The 15,000-nt window shown below is 44.7% G+C and overlaps 1 pseudogene; it reads left to right on the forward strand.

The window, feature by feature from the left end:
- The first annotated feature begins 5,514 nt into the window (after positions 1 to 5,514).
- LOC110500905 overlaps positions 5,515 to 15,000 on the forward strand; it is a 23,315-nt pseudogene continuing 13,829 nt past the window's right edge.

Consider the following 15,000-nt stretch of genomic DNA (forward strand, 5'->3'; position numbering starts at 1 on the left):
GGCTGGTTTGGGCTCTGAGCGCCGTTCTCAGATTATGCTTTTTCCGTAAAGTTTTTTTGAAATCTGACACAGCGGTTGCATCAAGGAGAAGTTTATATAAAGTTCCATGTATAATAGTTGTATCTATTATCAATGTCTATTATGAGTATTTCTGTAAATTGATGTGGCTCTGTGCAAAATCACGGCACGTTTTGGAACTACTGAACGTAACACGCCAATGTAAAATTAGATTTTTGGATATAAATATGAACTTTATCGAACAAAACATACATGTATTGTGTAACATGAAGTCCTATGAGTGTCATCTGCTGAAGATCATCAAAGGTTAGTGATTAATTTGATCTATATTTCTGCTTTTTTGTGACAACTCTCTTTGGCTGGAAAAATTGCTGTGTTTTTCTGTGACTTGGTGGTGACCTAACATAATCGTTTGTGGAGCTATAGAAAAATATAAAAAAATCAGACACAGTGGCTGGATTAACAAGACAATATCTTTGAAATGGTGCCTTGTATGTTTGAGAAATGTGATTTATTTCATTGGCTGTTGGCGAGGTGTTCCGCTAGCGGAACGGTACTCCGTTCCCAGACAGGTTAAACAAATCAAAATATATTTTATATTTGACATTTTTCAAATAGCCACCCTTTGCCTTGATGACAGCTTTGCGACACTCTTGGCAAAACTGTTCACACCTCGGCCTAAACATCAGCGCTACAGGTAACTTCCACAAAGCTTTGAACAAGCTGAGAGACAAGGCAAGAAAGGCCTTCTATGCCATCAAAAGGAACATAAAATATGATATACCAATTTGGATCTGGCTACAAATACTTGAATAATTTATAGAAACCTATTGTCCTTTATGGTTGTGAGGTCTGGGGACCGCTCACCAACCAAAAAATTCACAAATTGGGACTCTGCATGCCGAACTCTGCAAAAAATATCCTCTGTGTACGACGTAAAACACCAAATAATGCAGAGCCTTTGAAAGCTAATAATCAAAATCCAGAAAAGAGCCGTTAAATTCTACAACCACCTAAAAGGAAGCGATTCCCAAACCTTCCATATCAAAGCCATCACCTACAGAGAGATGAACCTGGGGAAGAGCCCCCTAAGCAAGCTGTTCCTGGGACTCTGTTCACAAACACAAACTGACCCTACAGAGCCCCAGGAGAGCAACACAATTAGACCCAACCAAATCATGAGAAAACAAAAAGATAATTACTTAACACATTGGAAAGAATTAACAAAAAAACAGAGCAAACTAGAATGCTATTTGGCCCTAAACAGAGAGTACACAGTGGCAGAATACCTGACCACTGTGACTCACCCAAACTTAAGGAAAACTATGTACAGACTCAGTAAGTATAGCCTTGCTATTGAGAAAGGCTGCCGTAGGCAGACATGGCTCTCAAGAGAAGACAGGCTATGTGCTCACTGCCCACAAAATGAGGTGGAAACTGAGCTACACTTCCCAACCTCCTGTCCAACGTATTAGAGATACATATTTCCCTCAGATTACACAGATCCACAAAGAATTGAAAAACAAACCCAATTAATGCAGCTTTGCCATAGAGAGATATAGAGAGCGAGACATAGAGAGTGTGTGAGAGAGAGAGAGAGGGAGAGAGAGAGGGAGAGAGAGTGAGAGACTGTAGTATACACACACATAAATGCAAAGACACACGCAGACATACACACACACATACAAAAAGCCATGACTCATGCAGACATTCAACCTCTAGACCACAAAGCTTCGCTATAGAGGAGAAGGGAGGGATGACTGGTGGAGAGAGGGAGGGATGACTGGAGGAGAGAGGGAGGGGAGGAGGAGAGAGAACTGGAGAACAGAGGGAGGGGAGGAGGAGAGAGATCTGGAGGAGTGAGGGAGGGGTGGAGGAGAGAGAACTAGAGGAGAGAGGGAGGGAAGAGGGGAGGGATGACTGGAGGAGAGAGGGGAGGAGGAGGGATTACTGGAGGAGAGAGGGAGGGGAGGGATGACTGTAGGAGAGACGGAGGGGAGTAGGGAGGGATGACTGGAGGAGAGAGGGAGGGGAGAAGGGAGGGATGACTGAAGGACAGAGGGAGGGGTAGAGGAGAGAGGGAGGGATGACTGGAGGAGAGACAGAGGGGAGAAGGGAGGGATGACTGTAGAAGAGAGGGGGGATGAGGGAGGGATGAATGGAGGAGAGAGGGAGGGGAGGAGGGAGGGATGACTGGAGGACAGATGGAGGGAAGAAGTGAGGGATGACTGGAGGAGAGAGGGAGGGGAGGAGAGAGGGATGACTGAAGGAGAGAGGGAGGGGAGGAGGGAGGGATGACTGTAGGAGAGAGGGAGGGGAGTATGGAGGGATGACTGGAGGAGAGAGGGAGGGGAGAAGGGAGGGATGACTGGAGGAGAGAGGGAGGGGAGAAGGGAGGGATGACTGGAGGAGGGAGGGAGGGGAGAAGGGAGGGATGACTGTAGGAGAGAGGGAGGGGAGAAGGGAGGGATGACTGTAGGAGAGAGGGAGGGGAGAAGGGAGGGATGACTGTAGGAGAGAGGGAGGGGAGAAGGGAGGGATGACTGTAGGAGAGAGGGAGGGGAAAAGGGAGGGATGACTGGAGGAGAGAGGGAGGGGAGAAGGGAGGGATGACTGTAGGAGAGAGGGAGGGGAGGAGGATTACAGATTACTGAAGGACAAACGGAGGGGGATGGAAGAGGAGATGGAATAGAGGAAGTAGATGGGGAAGAGAAAGGTGAGGGAGGGAGGGAGGGAGGGGAGAGAGAGAGGGAGGGAGGGAGGGAGGGAGGGAGGGAGGGAGGGAGGGAGGGAGGGAGGGAGGTGGAGAGTAAACGAATGGGATGGTGTGCTATTCATCTCCTCAGGGTGGATCGATGGTTCAGGAGACAGATCAGTTATACTGCCTGCACTCTACTGTTACTAGTACCACACACACACACACACACACACACACACACACACACACACACACACACACACACACACACACACACACACACACACACACACACACACACACACACACATACTGCCTGCACTCTACTGGAATCTGTAGAGAGAACAAGAGAGATAGAGAGATAGAGAGAGAGAGAGAGAGAGAGAGAGAGAGAGAGAGAGAGAGAGAGAGAGAGAGAGAGAGAGAGAGAGAGATAGGGAGGGAGGGAGGGAGGGAGAGAGAGATAGAGAGAGATAGAGAAAGAGAGAAAGAAAGAAAATGAGGATGAGGAGGGAGGGAGGGAGAGAGGGAGAGAAGGAGAATGAGAAGAGGGAGAGATGAAGAGGAATAGGAGGGGTGAGATAGAGAGAGGGAGAAAGGAGCAGCGTTCCTCTGGGTCTGGTAATACTTCACCTTCAGGTTGCTTCAAGGGCAGAACAGAGAGCCTCAGAAAGTCAAGTGGGAGAGGGGAGGAACGAAATTCAAGGAGAGGGAAAATGAGAGGAAGAGAGAGAGCGTAAAGGAGAGAGAGGGAGAGTTCTAGGATATGGGTTGTAGGTGGTAGCTCTATCTAGGATATGGGTTGTGGGTAGTAGCTCTATCTAGGCTATGGTTTGTAGGTAGTAGCTCTAGGCTATGGGTTGTAGGTAGTTGCTCTAGGCTATGGTTTGTAGGTAGTCGCTCTATCTAGGCTATGGTTTGTAGGTAGTCGCTCTATCTAGGATATGGGTTGTAGGTAGTAGCTCTAAGCTATAGGTTTTAGGTAGTTACTCTAGAATATGATTGTAGGTCGTTGTTCTCTCTAGGATATGGGTTGTCGGTAGTAGTTATGGGTAGTAGGTAGTAGATATGGGTTGTTGGTAGTAGATATGGGTAGTAGGTAGTAGATATGGGTAGTAGGTAGTAGATATGGGTAGTAGGTAGTAGATATGGGTAGTAGGTAGTAGATATGGGTTGTTGGTAGTAGTTATGGGTTGTCGGTAGTAGTTATGGGTAGTAGGTAGTAGATATGGGTTGTTGGTAGTAGATATGGTTAGTAGGTAGTAGATATGGGTAGAAGGTAGTAGATATGGATAGTAGGTAGTAGATATAGGTAGTAGGTAGTAGATATGGGTAGTAGGTAGTAGATATTGGTAGTAGGTAGTCGATATGGGTTGTTGGTAGTAGATATAGGTAGTAGGTAGTAGATATGGGTAGTAGGTAGTATATATGGGTAGTAGGTAGTATATATGGGTAGTAGGTAGTATATATAGGTAGTAGGTAGTAGATATGGGTAGTAGGTAGTAGATATGGGTAGTAGGTAGTAGATATGGGTAGTAGGTAGTAGATATGGGTTGTTGGTAGTATATATGGGTAGTAGGTAGTATCTATGGGTAGTAGGTAGTAGATATGGGTAGTAGGTAGTAGATATGGGTAGTAGGTAGTATATATGGGTAGTAGGTAGTAGATATAGGTAGTAGGTAGTAGATATGGGTAGTAGGTAGTAGATATGGGTAGTAGGTAGTAGATATGGGTAGTAGGTAGTAGATATGGGTAGTAGGTAGTAGATATAGGTAGTAGGTAGTAGATATAGGTTGTAGGTAGTAGATATGGGTAGTAGGTAGTAGATATGGGTAGTAGGTAGTAGATATTGGTAGTAGGTAGTAGATATGGGTAGTAGGTAGTAGATATAGGTAGTAGGTAGTAGATATGGGTAGTAGGTAGTATATATGGGTAGTAGGTAGTAGATATAGGTAGTATGTAGTAGATATGGGTAGTAGGTAGTATATATGGGTTGTAGGTAGTAGATATAGGTAGTAGGTAGTATATATGGGTAGTAGGTAGTAGATATAGGTAGTAGGTAGTAGATATGGGTAGTAGGTAGTAGATATGGGTAGTAGATAGTATATATGGGTTGTAGGTAGTATATATGGGTAGTAGGTAGTAGATATGGGTAGTAGGTAGTAGATATGGGTAGAAGGTAGTATCTATGGGTTGTAGGTAGTAGATATGGGTAGTAGGTAGTATATATGGGTTGTAGGTAGTATATATGGGTTGTAGGTAGTATATATGGGTAGTAGGTAGTAGATATGGGTAGTAGGTAGTAGATATGGGTAGAAGGTAGTATCTATGGGTTGTAGGTAGTAGATATGGGTAGTAGGTAGTAGATATGGGTAGAAGGTAGTATCTATGGGTTGTAGGTAGTAGATATGGGTAGTAGGTATGGACCTCATGGACCACATGGACCACATACTGCATGGACCACATGCACCACATGGACCACATACTGCATGGACCACATGGACCACATGGACCACATGGACCACATGGACCACATGGACTTCATGGACCTCATGGACCTCATGGACCTCATGGACCTCATGGACCACATGGACCACATGGACCTCATGGACCTCATGGACCTCATGGACCACATACTGCATGGACCACATGGACCACATGGACCTCATGGACCTCATGGACCTCATGGACCACATGGACCACATGGACCACATGGACTACATGGACCTCATGGACCACATGGACCTCATGGACAAAATTGACCTCATGGACCACATGGACCTCATGGACAAAATGGACCTCATGGACCAGTCCCTCAGCAATTTGAGTTCAAGACAATGAGCTTTCTAGGCCCGTTCAACTTTGTTCACGCCCGTTCAACTTTGTTCACGCCCATTCAACATTGTTCACGCCCGTTCAACATTGTTCACGCCCATTCAACATTGTTCACGCCCATTCAACATTGTTCACGCCCATTCAACATTGTTCACGCCCATTCAACATTGTTCACGCCCATTCAACATTGTTCACGCCCATTCAACTTTGTTCACGCCCATTCAACATTGTTCACGCCCGTTCAACATTGTTCACGCCCATTCAACATTGTTCACGCCCATTCAACATTGTTCACGCCCATTCAACATTGTTCACGCCCATTCAACATTGTTCACGCCCATTCAACATTGTTCACGCCCATTCAACTTTGTTCACGCCCATTCAACATTGTTCACGCCCATTCAACATTGTTCACAACCATTCAACATTGTTCACGCCCATTCAACATTGTTCACGCCCATTCAACGTTGTTCACGCCCATTCAACGTTGTTCACGCCCATTCAACATTGTTCACGCCCATTCAACATTGTTCACGCCCATTCAACATTGTTCACGCCCATTCAACATTGTTCACGCCCATTCAACATTGTTCACGCCCATTCAACATTGTTCACGCCCGTTCAACATTGTTCACGGCCATTCAACATTGTTCACACCCGTTCAACATTGTTCACACCCGTTCAACATTGTTCACGCCCATTCAACATTGTTCACGCCCAGTTAAACATTAGCCCCGCCCACAGATGTAAACCTCCAGACAGGAGCCTCGTTTAAACCCAGCTCAAATTCAAGGCAGCATTGCTTTTGAGAACTGCAGCAAAGATTATCTACACGCTTGAGCAGGAAAACCCCCATTCTGTTACAGACTCGAACCTGTGACATGACAGACCAATCAGGAGTGTCTATCCACCCTATTACATCAGCCAACAATGACTAGCCAGGAAGGACACTTTTTTTCTCTCCCTCCTATAGGTCAGTGCTTTCTCCTTGGCTAAATTAGGCACGTAATTGCACATTTTAATTCATATTATTAACGGATCCCAGACCAGTTTATAATTAAATGAAAGTTAATTATGATCCAAAAGGCATTTCTGCAACAAAACAAAACAAAAACAACTAAAAATATTCCTACTGCGAACTGGTGTCAAACGCCTCAGATCCTGTAACCGATCTCAAGAGTTATGGCGAGAGTTACAAAAAATGGACAGGGTATTCTAGAAATCCCGGTTGAAAGATTCCTGGATTCAGCAGGAAATTAGCATTAAATCCAGGAAAGCTTCAAAACCAGGCTTTCTAGAGAACATGGGGAATTTTAGGGAAGTTACCAAATTTTTGTTTGTTATAACCCTAGGTATGGCTCTATTAATAAGGACATTGTAATGTAGATAGCATGCCTGTCGCCCTGTGACGCTGTCTGTGCGTCTATCTCAGTTACTGTTGCTATGGAGATTCCCGTGGTGTCATCATTTGATGGGTTGCCGTGACACCGGTGTAGTGCTGTGGGTTGCTTCTGTAATTAAGGAGTTCGCATGCATAGTGAGGTGGGTTGGGATGTTGTTGCTAGACTGTAGTGGAGAATTCTGGGATGCTGTTGCTATGCTGCGTTAAGGTGTAGTGTACTGTAGTAATATACGGGTTGAATGCACAGGGATCCATGATGACTGTGTGTGTGTCCTGTGTGTGTGTCCTGTGTGTGTGTCCTGTGTGTGTGTTTGTGTGTGTGTCCTGTGTGTATGTCCTGTGTGTGTGTCCTGTGTGTATGTCCTGTGTGTGTGTCCTGTGTGTGTGTCCTGTGTGTGTGTTTGTGTGTGTGTGTCCTGTGTGTGAATTTCCTGAACTATAAAACACAGAGTGGATTATAATGTTTCAGAGAAGACCTAACGCAGACACAAGGGCTTGAACACACACACACACACACACACACACACACACACACACACACACACACACACACACACACACACACACAGGACACACACACAGGACACACACACACAAACACACACACAGGACACACACACACACACACACACACAAACAAGGGGCTTCTTACATAATACTATCCAAACAGTGTGAGTCTGTATCACTTATTTTCTCTCTCTCTCTCTCTCTCCCTCTCTCTCTTTTCTCTCCTCTCTCTCTCTCTCTCTCTCTCTCTCTCTCTCTCTCTCTCTCCTCTCTCTCTTTCCTCTCTCTCTCTCTCTCTCTCTCTCTCTCTCGCTTTCTTTTCTCTCTCTCTCTTCTCTCTCTCTCTAGGTCTGTGGATAACTCTCCATACTACCATGCCAGACCCCCCACCTTCCCATTTAATCCGAAGACGACACCCATCACCCCACACACACACACACCCACAGAGAAGGGAAGAACATTCCATCCTCTCTTCCCTCCATCCCTCCATCACCCCTTCAAACACACTTCTGAACTCCTGCAAACTACTACCCCTCTCCCAGTCCATTCCTGGATCATTCTCCTCCCATCTCATTCGCTGTGCCTGCCCCACCCCCGGCACATCCCCGGCTTTCCCGGCTCTCCATTGGCTGACGTTGGTCACATGCTGCTGCCTGCTGCCCTCTCTGATTGGTGCAGGGGAGACATGGGACGTGGTCGCAGTGTGTCCATTCCACTGCGTCTGTCGGAACCTGTCGGACTCTCTGAGCACGCTCTGTGCAGATAAAGGCCTCCTATTTGTTCCCCCGAATGTCGATCGACGAACCGTCGAGCTCCGATTGGCTGATAACTACATCACAGAAGTGGGCGGGGCTGACTTCGCCAACATGACCGGATTGGTTGATCTGACTCTATCCCGGAACACTATCCACTCCATCCGACCAATGACGTTCTCCGATCTGGAGAGCTTGCGGAGTTTGCATTTGGACGGTAACCGCTTGACGACGCTGGGACCGAGGGACCTGTTGGGATTGGTCAATCTACAGCACCTCATCGTCAATGGTAACCAGCTGACCAGGGTGTCGGCAGAAGCGTTCAATGATTTGTTATTGACGCTGGAGGATCTGGACCTGTCTTACAATAACCTCAGATGGTGAGGAGACTTACAGGACCAGGATCTTTACACACAGATTCATTCAAGGTTCTTTAAAATATTTTAATATTTATTTTTACTATTTTCTACATTGTAGAATAATAGTGAAGACATCAAAACTATGAAAATAACACAGATGGAATCATGTAGTAACCCAAAAAAAGTGTTAATTAAATAAATAAAAAAATTCAAATATATTGAACATTTGAGATTCTTCAAAATAGCCACCTTTTGCCATGATGACAGCTTCGCACACGCTTGGCATTCTCTCAACCAGTTTCATGAGGTAGTCAACTGGAATGCATTTCAATTAACAGATGTGCCTTGTTAAAAGTAAATTTGTGGAATTTCTTTCCTTCTTAATTCGTTTGATCCAATCAGTTGTAGTTTGACAAGGTAGGGGTGGTACACAGAAGATAGATAGATTTGGTAGAAGACTAAGTAGCCCTATTTGGTAAAAGACCAAGTCTATATTATGACAAGAACAGCTCAAATAAGCAAAGACAAATGACAGTCCATCATTACTTTAAGACATGAAGGTCAGTCAATCCAGAATATTTCAAGAACTTTGAAAGTGCAGTTGCAAAAACCATCAAGCACTACGAGGAGGATAAGTTTATTAGCCTCAAAAATTGCAGCCCAAGTAAATGCTTCACAGAGTTCAAGTAACAGACACATCTCGACATCAGCTGTTCAGAGGAGACTGTGTGAATCAGACCTTCGTGGTCGAATTGCTGCAAAGAAACCACTACTAAAGGACACCAATAATAAGAAGAGACTTGCTTGGGCCAGAAAACATGAGCAATGAACATTAAACCAGTGGAAATCTGTGCTTTGGTCAAATGAGTCCAAATTTGAGATTTTTAGTTCCAACCGCTGTGGCTTTGTGAGACGCTGAGTAGGTGAATGGATGATCTCCACATGTGTGGTTCCCACCGTGAAGCATGGAGGAGGAGGTGTGATTGTGTGGGGGTGCATTGCTGGTGACACTGTCAGTGATTTATTTAGAATTCAAGGCACTCTTAACTACCACAGCATTCTGCAGCGATACGCCATCCCATCTGGTTTGCGCTTAGAGGGACTACCAGGACAACGACCCAACACATCTCCAGGCTGTGTAAAGGCTGTTTGACCAAGAAGGAGAGTGATGGAGTGTTGCATCAGATGACGTGGCCTCCACAATCACCCGACCTCAACCCACTTGAGATGGTTTGGGATGAGTTGGACCGCAGAATGAAGGTGCTCAGCACATGTAGGAACTCCTTCAAGACTGTTGGAAAAGCATTCCAGGTGAAGCTGGTTGAGAGAATGTCAAGAGTGAGAAAAGCTGTCATCGAGGCAAAAGGTGGCTACTTTGAAGAATCACCAATATAAAATATATTTTTTCAATGTAGAAAATAGTACAAATAAAGAATAAACCTTGAATGAGTAGGTGTGTCCAAACAATTGACTGCTACTGTATATTTTGGGCTGATTTTTTTTGCTGTGCAATAGTCTATGATTTCTGGCATTCTTTACACTATGTTTTTTTGCTATAGCAACAGTCTGTGATGTCAGTATAGAAAATTAAATTTATACAGAGAAAACACAAGGTCATTATCTTCAAACAGTCCATAATGTCATAATTGACAGTGCAATGAAAGGTATTACAACAAATTCTGCCGAAGACCCATGTTCCCCTCGTAATGTTGACTTTGAAGGCTTCTGCAGAGTCAAATAAACGAGCTGTCCGTCCTCAACGCAGGGTCCCGTGGGAGTCGATCCAGAACATGGCCAGTCTCCACACTTTGAACCTGGATCATAATCTGATAGACCACATCGCCGAGGGATGCTTTGGAGGGCTGTACAAGCTGGCTCGTCTGGATATGACCTCTAATAGGCTGAGGACCCTGCCACCTGATCCCCTGTTCGCCAGGTAGGTTACCGTAGCAACCCCCCGCCCTCCCCCCCTTCCTCCTCCTCCTCCAGAGTTCAGAGGTTGCTGGTTCAAGTATTGGCCTGGGCAATGAAAGACTGTGACTGAACTGGTAAAGACAGTAGACACATTATATCTACTCAACGTGTGTGACTTACCCGATAACATCATGATGATAGCAACTCTAGGGTCGTGGGTTTGATTCCAGCTGCGGCCAGCCACTGATACTAAAATGTAAACACAGTGTCATACGTTGCTGTTGATACTGACGGCTGATGAATAGAAACTATCCAAACATTACACATCCCTTAAGGATATGTTGGTTTTCTACATGAGTGAAGCTGAAGTTCTGTAAATATTTAATTGGGGATGCTTTTGGAAGGGTCATAATTAATTAAATTCTTGTTGTTGTTGATTCCGTTCGTATGAGAGTAGGCTACAGAGTAAACTGAACTGTCAAATTACTTACTTATTACAAATTACTCATTATTTTAAAATTGTGTTCCAGGTCTCAGACGGGAGCCATCAGTCCCACTCCCTACAACAGCGTCGTCAGTCTGAACTTCGGAGGGAACCCGCTACACTGTAACTGTGAGTTGTTATGGTTACGCAGGCTGGTCCGAGAGGACGACATGGAGACCTGCGCCACGCCCCCTCACCTGGCCGGCAGGTAAAACAGATGATGGTGACAGTGTCTTTGTCCGATTCCGTTCGTTCATTACCGTGAGCTCCGATTCCTAACTCCACCAGGATGAAGATAGTCACGATAATAGATTTTATTCAGATGTTTAAATAGAGCGATGTAGATACTGTGTCTCTCAGTGAATGTTAGAGTTAACCGTTCTTCTCTCTCCATCTCACCTGTCCAGGTATTTCTGGTCCATCCTTGAGGAGGAGTTTACCTGTGAGCCGCCCCTCATCACCAGACACACCCACAAGCTCTGGGTCCTGGAAGGTCAAAGGGCAACCCTGAAATGCAGAGCCATCGGCGACCCCGAACCAATCATCCATTTTGTCTCCCCCGATGATCGGATTGTGGCGAATTCCAGCCGGACGACATCGTCCCGGAATGGAACGTTGGATCTCTTCGTTACGGTTGCTAGGGATGACGGAGTGTACACGTGCATAGCGATAAACGCGGCTGGGGAGGCTACCGCAACGGTGGATCTAAATATCATCCTGTTGCCGAATCGAAATGGGAATGTGAACGTTCCAGGGAATGTGACGGTTACTGGGAATGCTGGGAATTCTAATGGAAAAATGAAGGGTTCTTCGGACATTGCCAATGGAAAAAGTGTGAATTCCGAAGTAGACAATGGAGGGAACACAAGAGACACGGAAGAGAGGAGAGGAGAGGAGGGAAAGAGGGATGAGGAGGGTGGTGTGGTGGAGGAGGAGGATGGAGGGATTAGGATAGAGGAAGAGGAGGAAGAAGAAGAGGAGAGGATGGTTGGGATACAGGGAGTCACTTCTACTTCAGCACAGGTACGATGGGACCTGGGCCAATCGGCTGGAGCTTACCTGGTGTGGATGTTTCAGATACAGTACAACTGTACAGCCGATGAGACACTGGTGTACAGGTGAGTCTACTTGCGTTTACCTGAGTTTACCTGAGTCTACCTGCGATCACCTGAGTCTACCTGAGTTTACCTGAGTCTACCTGAGTTTACCTGAGTCTACTTGCGTTTACCTGAGTCTACCTGAGACTACCTGCATTTACCTGAGTCTACCTGAGACTACCCGAGTCTACCCAAGTTTACAATACACATCTGACATCTTGAATCCACCTTACACACCTACACCTGACCTCTCTACAACAATACACCTGACGACACTGACCTATGACCTCTACACTTCTCACTGGTCTCATAGACTAGACGTAAAGTTAATATGAAATCTTCCGTTTGGAATGGTTACATAAGGGATAACCCTTACCCTAACCCTTACCCTTACCCTAACCCTTACCCTAACCCTTACCCTTACCCTTACCCTAACCCTTACCCTAACCCTAACCCTTACCCTAACCCCAACCCTAACCCTAATGTTTACTAAAGCAGGGTGGCTGGGTAGGAGTACAATGCAAACGTCTGGCAACCCAAAGGTTGTGAGTTTAAATCTCATCACGGACAACATTAGCATTTTAGCTCATTAGCAACTTTTCAACGACTTACTACTTTTAAACTACTTTGCAACTACTTAGCATGTTAGCTAACACTTACCCTAACCTTAACCATTATAGCTAACCCTTCCCCTAACCCTAACCCTATCCATTATAGCTAACCCTTACCCTAACCCTATCCATTATAGCTAACCCTTACCCTAACCTTATCCATTATAGCTAACCCTTCCCCTAACCCTAACCTTAACCATTATAGCTAACCCTTACCCTAACCCTAACCTTAACCATTATAGCTAACCCTTACCCTAACCCTAACCTTAACCATTATAGCTAACCCTTCCCCTAACCCTAACCTTAACCATTATAGCTAACCTTTCCCCTAACCCTAACCTTAACCATTATAGCTAACCCTTCCCCTAACCCTAACCTTAACCATTATAGCTAACCCTTCCCCTAACCCTAACCTTAACCATTATAGCTAACCCTTCCCCTAACCCTAACCTTAACCATTATAGCTAACCCTTACCCTAACCCTATCCATTACAGCTAACCCTTACCTTACCCTAACCTTATCCATTATAGCTAACCCTTACCCTAACCTTATCCATTATAGCTAACCCTTACCCTAACCTTATCCATTATAGCTAACCCTTCCCTTAACCTTATCCATTATAGCTAACCGTTACCCTAACCCTATCCATTATAGCTAACCCTTCCCCTATCCCTAACTCTTTTAGGTAACCATTCCTCTAACCCTGACTCTTTTAGGTAACCATTCCTCTAACCCTGACTCTTTTAGGTAACCATTCCTCTAACCCTGACTTTTAAAGCTAACCCTTACCCTAACCCTGACTTTTATAGCTAAACCTTACCCTAACCCTGACTTTCATAGCTAACCCTTACCCTAACCCTAACCTTAACCATTATAGCTAACACTTACCCTAACCCTGACTTTTATAGCTAACCCTTACCCTAACCCTGACTTTTATAGCTAACCCTTACCCTAACCCTGACTTTTATAGCTAACCTTTACCCTAACCCTGACTTTTATAGCTAACCCTTATCCTAACCCTGACTTTTATAGCTAACCCTTACCCTAACCCTGACTTTTATAGCTAACCCTTACCCTAACCGTGACTTTTATAGCTAACCCTTACCCTAACCCTGACTTTTATAGCTAACCCTTACCCTAACCCTAACCTTAACCATTATAGCTAACCCTTACCCTAACCCTAACCTTAACCATTATAGTTAACCCTTACCCTAACCCTAACCTTAACCATTATAGCTAACCCTTACCCTAACCCTAACCATTATAGCTAACCCTTACCCTAACCCTAACCTTAACCATTATAGCTAACCCTTACCCTAACCCTAACCTTAACCATTATAGCTAACCCTTCCCCTAACCCTAACCTTAACCATTATAGCTAACCCTTACCCTAACCCTAACCATTATAGTTAACCCTTACCCTAACCCTAACCTTAACCATTATAGCTAACTGTATCGTGTGAAATGGGTGATGGATATCCACAAATGAATACTTACCTTACCCTAACCCTAACCTTAACCATTATAGCTAACCCTTACCCTAACCCTAACCATTATAGCTAACCCTTACCCTAACCCTAACCATTATAGCTAACCCTTACCCTAAGCCTAACCTTAACCATTATAGCTAACCCTTACCCTAACCCTAACCATTATAGCTAACCCTTACCCTAAGCCTAACCTTAACCATTATAGCTAACCCTTACCCTAACCCTAACCTTAACCATTATAGCTAACTGTATCGTGTGAAATGGGTGATGGATATCCACAAATGAATACTTACCTTACCCTAACCCTAACCTTAACCATTATAGCTAACCCTTACCCTAACCCTAACCATTATAGCTAACCCTTACCCTAAGCCTAACCTTAACCATTATAGCTAACCCTTACCCTAACCCTAACCTTAACCATTATAGCTAACTGTATCGTGTGAAATGGGTGATGGATATCCACAAATGAATACTTACCTTACCCTAACCCTAACCTTAACCATTATAGCTAACCCTTACCCTAACCCTAACCATTATAGCTAACCCTTACCCTAACCCTAACCATTATAGCTAACCCTTACCCTAAGCCTAACCCTAACCATTATAGCTAACCCTTACCCTAAGCCTAACCTTAACCATTATAGCTAACTGTATCGTGTGAAATGGGTGATGGATATCCACAAATGAATACTTACCTTACCCTAACCTTATCCATTATAGCTAACCCTTACCCTAACCTTAACCATTATAGCTAACCCTTACCCTAAGCCTAACCATTATAGCTAACTGTATCGTGTGAAATGGGTGATGGATATCCACAAATGAATAC

This window comes from Oncorhynchus mykiss, chromosome 21, assembly GCF_013265735.2.
Source record: "Oncorhynchus mykiss isolate Arlee chromosome 21, USDA_OmykA_1.1, whole genome shotgun sequence".
Lineage (NCBI taxonomy): Eukaryota > Metazoa > Chordata > Actinopteri > Salmoniformes > Salmonidae > Oncorhynchus > Oncorhynchus mykiss.